The sequence below is a fragment of the Dreissena polymorpha genome, chromosome 1 (genome assembly GCF_020536995.1).
Source record: "Dreissena polymorpha isolate Duluth1 chromosome 1, UMN_Dpol_1.0, whole genome shotgun sequence".
Lineage (NCBI taxonomy): Eukaryota > Metazoa > Mollusca > Bivalvia > Myida > Dreissenidae > Dreissena > Dreissena polymorpha.
Window position 1 is genome coordinate 168,665,565 of NC_068355.1, and position 8,739 is coordinate 168,674,303.

At 37.1% G+C, this 8,739-nt stretch overlaps 1 long non-coding RNA gene across 1 annotated transcript; it reads right to left on the reverse strand.

Moving 5' to 3' along the window:
* Nucleotides 1–3,632: 3,632 nt before the first annotated feature.
* On the reverse strand, nt 3,633–8,474 carry LOC127860339 (uncharacterized). Its single transcript, XR_008039715.1, has 3 exons — nt 8,434–8,474; nt 8,146–8,281; nt 3,633–3,935 (listed from the first exon to the last, which is right to left on the reverse strand). It is a non-coding gene; the product is annotated as an uncharacterized LOC127860339 (long non-coding RNA).
* Between the last annotated feature and the right edge of the window lie 265 nt (nt 8,475–8,739).

The window sequence follows — 8,739 nt, forward strand, 5'->3', positions numbered from 1 at the left end:
CATATAGTATTAATACAATGTATATCAATCAAATAAAACTATAATTCTTACAACAGACCCAGAAGGACATTATCTACAGCTCCCAGGTGTTTTGTAGATCTTACATATCATTTCCATATTTTGAAACAGAACTTCAAGTTATTATTACATAAAGTAATATGCTGCAAAACCATGAGATTGTCGCATAATTGGTGTATATTTGATAATAATGCATGCCCTGGTTTACGTCAGAATGGCCGAAACTCATTAATTTGTTGACAGTAGACGCACAGGTTCAGTCCGTTTAAAGTGTAGATCATGACAGGTTTGACCCACAAAGTGGACATGTTTATGTAACAATACCTGTATATAAGCAATGCGTTTTGGACACTAAAACAATAAGAATTTAACACATAGGAGATACTCTAGAGGTTTTTCCTCAGAACCCATCCCCAGGTGGGGTGGGGTGGGGTCCTGTCTGGATGGATTTGGACGGATTTTGTCATGTCTTGGAAACGTTGTTAGTTACTTAGAGAATTATATGGACTTTATGTTAACATTTGAATAAAGAGTAAAGAACCATTCATCGAGTTTATTTATACATGAGTCGCTATTATGGCACAAGATGTAGGTATGCAGTAATCACTACAGTCAGGTAAAAAATGTGTATGTTTGGGAATCAATAAACTTTGGTTTATATGTTTTTATTGGAAAAGGATTAATATTTATCCCCACGCTTTTCGATATTGTGGTTATCTCCTCCGTCCGTCTGTCTGTCTGTCCGTCTGTCTGTCCGTCCTGACCACTATCTCCTCCTACACTATAAGCACTAGAACCTTGAAACTTGGCGCTCCGCCCACATAGGCCACACCCACCCAAAATTGCAGTTTTACTATAATTTTTTCATTTCTACACCGATTCACTTCAAATTGATACTGAACCTTTCTTATGACAATACGGTCAATCTCAGCTATGCACGGCCCCATTACCAACCCTGGGGCACCCCGCCTACATAGGCCACGCCCATCCAAAATTCCCTTTTACTATAATTTCTTCATTTCTACACCAATTCACTTCAAATTGCTACTGAACCTCTCTTATAACAATACGGTTAATCTCAACTATACATGGCCCCATTACCAACCCTGGGGCGCCCCGCACACCCAAAATTGCCTTTAACTATAATTTCTTCATCTCTACACCGATTCACTTCAAATTGATACTGAACCTCTTTTATGACAATACAATCAATCTCAACTATGCATGGCCCCATTACCAACCCTGGGGCGCCCCGCCCACATAGGCCACGCCCATTCAAAATTGCCTTTTACTATAATTTCTTCATTTCTGCACCGATTTACTTCAAATTGATACTGAACCTCTCTTATGACAATACTGTCAATCTCAACTATGTATGGCCCCATTACCAACCCTGGGGCACTCCGCCTACATAGGCAACGCCCATCCAAAATTGCCTTTTACTATAATTTCTTCATTTCTACAATTTACTTCTAATTGATACTGAACTTCTCTTATGACAATACGGTCAATCTCAACTATGCATGGCCCCATTACCAACCCTGGGGCGCCCCTGGGTCAAACATGCGGCGTGGGGATACGCGTCGGCCTCTGCCGCGCCATTTCTAGTTTTTACTGGTTTCGTCATGCCTTAAACAATTCTTATTTGTTTTAATGCTCAGAGTACTGTTCTGGTTCACATAAAAATATGGCTGCCAGGGGGTGTGGATGGGTCATTTGTGTTCCTTAAAACACTTAAATGAAACCTTGTTAACACATTTTAAGTCATATGCATTATCATGAAAGTAGCTCACAACATTTGTTTGAATGTTTTCTCTTCCAAGATAAACAAGATCTTGTCACAGTAGTGCCAAATCACGGTCGAAATGTGTTTGCTTGTATGACAACATTTGTTTTAGAGAGTAGAATAATATTGGTAAAACAAAAAAAGGGAGATAATTCAAAATCTATGGCTGAAAGAGTTATGGTTCATGTTCACTGCAATTCTCCTAATTGCTATCTGTTTATTTTTCTAGTTTCAAGTTAATCCCTTCAGTAGATTTAGAGTTATGCTCCGGACAAAAAATGACTGTAATTAAAAAAAGGGAGATAATTCAAAACCTAAGGTAGATAGTGTTATGGTTCTTAGTCACTGCACTTCTCCTACTTGCCATCTGTTTATATTTAAAGTTTCAAGTAAATCCCTTCAGTAGATTTAGAGTTTTGCTCCGGACAAAAATTACTTTGAAATTAAATAAAGGGCGATAATTCAAAAAAACTAAGGTAGATAGAGTAATGGCTCTTGGTCACTGCACTTCTCCTAGTTGCCATCTTTTAATTTTCTAAGTTAAAGTAAATCCATTGAATAGATTTGGAGTTATGCTCCGGACAAAGTTTCGGACGGACGGACAGACGGATGGGACCAATTACTTTATCCCCTCCGATTTTTTTTTCGGCGGTGATAAAAAGCTTGTTTTGGTCTGTTGAAAATTATAGCCACCAGGGAGCAGGCAGTTTTCCTATTAGTGGCTTTAATAAAACTTTGTGAATACTGGAGAAGTCTAATTTTTGGTAAATCATCATAGCAGTTTTGCTAAGAACATTTGCTCCAATTATATGCTCTAAACAGTTGTGTTTGGGCCTTAAAGAGAGTGACCTAGGATTTGTGATCATTTTTATTGTCCATAAAAGAAGCATGGCTTCCAGAAAGCCTACCATTATAAATTACTCATCATTTTCGGACACTTAAATATAATAAGAGAGACAAAATTACAGATTTTTGAAAATTAAGATACATTCTAAATATATTGCATGAACAATCGAATATCGGTATGCAATTTATAAGCAGTATAGTTAACATTACTTTTCTATATCTTGCACTATATGCTGTTGGGTAAAATCATTGTCTATTAACGGTGTTCATAGTTATTTAGTCAATAATGCAAATGTAATTGTTCTTTGCTTTGAGGAATTAGTCTGCCAGGTTTTATGACCTAAATGCAATTGCAAAAATTTATATTCAAAGTATCGCCAGATAAGCGCAACACAGCAGAATTCTGGAGAAATAATAGCTCTATTGTAAAAATACACTGTCAGAAAATTTAGTGTCATTTATTCTGGACGAAAATCAGTATGGGGGAACATTTAGTAACACGAAAAATAATTATTTTGGCTTAAAACGTGGATGTCGGAAAATTAAGAGTGTCAAAAAAATTAGAGTAATAGCAGTTGTTTAACCTTATGTTGCTATAGTAATAACTTGTAAATATTTGTAACCTGCACAGACCAATTACATTTTGAAGCATTTTGCCCTCTTGTTTAATACCTAAAATGTTGAAAAAATTGTAAATTGTTATTAGGACATTGTTTGAATGATTACCTTCTTTTGACCGCTCAGATCCCAAACCACAGACATGTATCTCATAAAAGTCTTTTGCTTTTCTTTCCAGCTCTCTGGTGATTTTGTTTCGGAAGTATGGTCTTGATGCTTTGGCATTGGCTTCATCAACTGATTTTAAGATATTCCAAACCATTTCTTCATTTTCATCTTTGGAAGCTTTGTTTTCAATGAACAACAGTTTGTCTTTACATCGTTTTCTAAGCTCTTGAAATGCCTTCTCTCCATCATTGTCTGGATTTTTGTCACCGTCTTTTATGAAGTTTTTCAATTCATCTTCTGATTCAATATGGGTAAAAAGGACAAACACATATTCGTCAACATCTTTTCCAAACAATTTAAAGAAAATGTCAACAGTTTTTACCAATTCTGATGTAAACCGATCTTCTGAATTAAGTACTAAGAAGATAGCATTGAAGCCTGGCAATGTCATTCCTATGCATTGGACTATTTGTTCATAAACAAATGCATGCTCAGTAGATGTATCGAAAATTCCAGGAGTGTCCACAACTTCTAATTTTCTTCCAAATCTTGTTTCTACCTGCAATAAATTATTTATCATATAACAACAATCCAATTAAACAAAGTTTAAAATATAGGTTGTATTACTTAATTCACTGTAAAAATGTGTATTATGCATTAAATATTGTTATAACAATGTGTTATAACAAGTGGGTCATATTTTGTGATGTTTCAAGGTTTTGATTTGTTTAAATGCTCTCATAAATATTTTGCCCAAAATATTATTATTATTAATATTATTGTTATTATTATTTGCCCATGTCCAAAAAAAAAACAACAGATGAATTAAGGGAACACCATACTTTGCAGGGGGGGGGGGGGAGGGGACAGGAGAGTGTTGCACACAAAAACTAGGTCCCTCAATGCAAGTTTAAGGTCACAATTCAAGTTTATGGATGTTCACATTACTTGCCCTAAAGGCCCAGTCTCACTATAATGTCGGTGGAGCCCCGGTACGTGATCTGGGATCTACCAGGATGAATCGGGGCTCTACCTGGAAAACTGGGGTCCACAAGGGACAACCGGGATGAACCGGGGCTCCACCGGGAAAGTATTAAAATGTTGAATACCTCCGGGTTGAACTGGAAGTCACCGGGAAGGATTGAAAACGACGGGCCTGGCACCGGGAACAACTGGGACGACACCAGGAAAAACTGGGATGGCACCGTAGCTCCAACGGGCCCACACGGACCCCGGCAGAGCTACAGCAACGCCCAGGTTGTCGCCGGTGGTGCCCAGGTGGAGCCCTGGTGGAGCCCTGATGAATGCCGGCAGAGTCCCGGAATAGCTATGGTACATTGGTAAATCTGCGCTCTGCTGGGACGCCACTGGCATTCACCGGGGCTCCGCTGGAGCATTACTGGCGACGGCCGGCGTTAAACTGGGGCGTTGCTGTAGCTCTGCCAGCATCTGATGCAGGTACAGCCCCATCTCTGCCAAGAAGCCGCCAGTGTTCACCGGGGCTCCGTCGGGGCATTACTGGCGACAACCGGGGCTCTGCCGGGGCTTCACCGGGATAAACAGTAGCTAGTCCGGAGTTGACCGGGACTCTGCCAGGTTGTTTACCGGCTTCAACCGTGGCAGCACCAGGAAATAGTGTGACCGCGTTAAAAAATTTCTACTAACCATCCCGGTTCTCGCCGGTCAACCGGCGTTAGCAAATCGAGATGGACCGGGGCTCTACCAGCAATAGTGAGACATGGGCTTAAGTGACCAGTATGATGAAAAAGGTAGCATACTCCAAGGTTCAAGGTCAGAGTTAATCATTTTAAATCAAGTTAAACAAGTGCTTTAAATGATGGGAAGTAGTGTAGAAAATCTGGTCTCTAGGTCATATGAAGAAAATTTTAACTTTGTCATGATCATTACTGTGCTCACCCTTGATGGATTGTTAATGAACATGCAACATTGCAACTGGGTTGAATGCGTCTGAAAACAAGGTCGCAAAGTCAAATCTTTAAAAAAAAACTTGTTATCTTCTAAAAGCCATATTCACCACTCAATCTGGATGAAAGTTGGTGATAATGTTCATTTAGATAATATAAAGACCAAGCGTAAAACTGGCCACATTAAAACACTAGGTCACTAGGTCAAATCTGAGAAAATCTTTGTTACAAATCTAGAGGCCACATATATTACTCAATCCTAATAAACATGGTCATGATGCTAAACTTTATGAAATCTAGACCAAGTCTGAATCTGGGTCATGTGCATCAAAAATTCAGTCACCAGGTCAAATGTTAAAAAGTCTTGATATCCACTGTAAAGGCTCAATTTGTCACTCAATCTTTATTAAACTTGATCAGAATGTTAACCTTCATATTTTTTAGGTTGAGCTGGTATCTTGTTTAAGTTCTGTCATTAACGAGGTCCAAAAAAGGAGGTCAAAGTAATTAGGTCAAATCGTAGAAAATTATTATTATCACTTTAGATGCTTGATTTATGATTTAATCTTGATGAAACTTGGTCAGAATTTTCTTTTTTGCAATATCTATGCTGTTTTTTGGATCTAGGTCATGCACATGAAACAACTAGGTCACCAGGTCATATAGAAAAAGCTTGGTACCACTCTTGAGACCATATTTATGACTGCATCTTTAAGAAACTTGATAAAAATGTATCATGACTGAATTAAGGCCAAATTGAAATCTGGGCCACTGCATCTACAAACATGTGCACCTGGTCAAATCTTTAACAAGAAATATCTTTAAAAAAGATATTCCGCGTATATCCTGACTTTAAAATAAAGTTAGGAAATTTCTAGTTTTTTAATAAAAAACAAAGGCTTATGTATTTTGTATTATTTTTTCACTTAATAGTCGCATATTCACGGCATTAAATGTTTGTAATGAAGTGCACGAATTATAAACCGCATAATTTTACCACGTAAGATCTCATCATATGTGTCCTAACATGGTTTATTATGAATGTATTTCTTTGTCATTGAAACATAATTATGGTATGTCGATATTTGATTTGAAGCAGTTTTCTGTCCACACATTCAAATAACACTGTTACATCTGTGTGATGGAAAAATTGGTATTTATAATGACATATGTGGCTAGCGTAGCTTAAACTCAGCCTGCGCATTTGCACAGTCTGGTTAGGGGTCACGCTTTCTACTATAAAAAAAGCATGCACGGTTTCATGATATCTCCAGAGTAGCCATTTTCATTATGCATATCCTCACAAGACTGCATGGATGTGCAAGCTGGACTGGAGCTGCGCAGACATGATATGACAAAAGACCCGTTTTCGCATGACACAGGTCTTGAAAAATCTCATTGCATCTTGTAATAGAATATCAAACCGCGAGAACTTTCCAATAGGAAATTGAAGCCACACTGTGTTATTTATAGCAAACTAGCAAATGTCATTAGTCTATTCTGGCTTGCATACGTCATACATGTATGGCTAAATAATTAAACAATTTCTCTTCCATCATAGACACAAGACAAATGCCATGTACCGTTTTAATTAATTTCTTTACCTTAAATTTGTTTTATTTGATATCTTGAAAGCAATATTGTGTTATCAACATGAGGCGTTTATTGATAGTATATTCCGTCTTCCACCGAATATATACTGGCACAGCACAGATCCTGAAAGTTTTGGGGATGGACTTTACCGGCAATGTGCAATTGAAACAAGGCAAAAATATGTGCCTAAGTTTTGTTTAAACATGCAGAGAGACATCGCATCTACCTACACTGAACACTGTTACGTCCTATACTACACAGACATGTTGATTTTGCAAATGCTTTGGAAGATTTTGTTATTCTTTAATTTTTATGTCCCTAGATCGAATGATCAGGGGGGGGTATATTGTTTTTGGTCTGTCTGTCTGTCCGTCCTTCTGTCTCAAAACTTTAATCTTGGTCATAACTTTAGCAATATTGAAGATAGCAACTTGATATTTGGCATGCATGTGTATCTCATAGAGCTGCAAGGTCATCCTTCAATGTCAATGGTCAAATATATGGCTTCAAAGTGGCGCAGTAGGGGGAATTGTGTTTCACAAACACAGCTTTTGTTTACTCATATTCTTAATCCCATTAAATCTGGGGTAACACTCCGTAATCGATTTGTGTGTGATGCAGCTAAGAACTACGCAGATATAAGGCATTCACCATATTTGATCTAATTGATATAACTTTTTTATCTTTCCCCAAAACACCATCCACAATCAACAACAAATATCTTTTGAAAGATATTTCTTGTTTTAAAGCCACATAATACTTAAAATCAACTAATATTTTTTTTAAATATTTCTTAAAATAAAGTTAACCCATAACAAATTGGTGTTCCTTAAAGAAATAACCAATATAGCAATAAATTCCATGTGAAATTCCTGCAACCTTATCTGAACATTTACTATCAACGCGAGATTGTCTTCAGGCAGTGGTGGAAGCACAACGTAGATTTCATGAGCTTCCCGAAGCTAATCTTGCGTTCGCGCGTTTATTTACAAAATTTTCATTGATTTCGAGTGTAAATTGGCTTTTAAATAATGAATGGGAGAAAGAGTTGCACGCACCTAAACCAAATCCCTAGAATGAGGTCAAGATCAAGTTGCCATTACAAGTTAAAAAATAAGAATTTAATTTAGTCTCTTTTGCCCTTATTTAGCTAATTTAAAAACTTGAATGACATACTGATATTAAGACAATGACACTCTTCATTAAAGCCCAGTCTATAAGCTCACATGAAAGGCCCTAGTTGATACATACCAGCCTTTTATACTTCTCTGTAACAGAAGCACGACTTTTTTATCATAGAATCCGTTTTCTCTGGTGATTCCCAGGAGGGTGTTCCCAGTTGCACTTTTGCCATGGCCAGTTTTTCCAACAAGAAGAATTCTTAAATCTGAATACAATTCATAACTTGCATTATATGGTGACATAAAGGTTGAATGGTTTTTATGGTATGATACAATAAAAAAGCCTATAATACATGTATACTTTAATACACAAATCTCTTCTTAGAAGATATTTCACTAGAAACCTATCGTACATTACCATGTTTGTACTCTATTTGTCTTGATGGTTCTGTCTGGTCTGAAATAAATTTAATTTAGTTTACCTATTTATTTTAACTTGATGGCATCAAAAAGCCTAAGGATTATTAAAAATGCTTTTTGAGTCCTTTTTCTGGGTAGCACCAGTACTTGGTGTCTATAGGGAAAATTTATAGAACAATCCACAGTGTGAAACAAACCTATGACCTCCCAGTCACTAGATGGGCACCATATCCACAATGCCACAGCGACATTTAAGTTATACATGTATATTTGATATGACACTTATTAATACATTAATTGGATG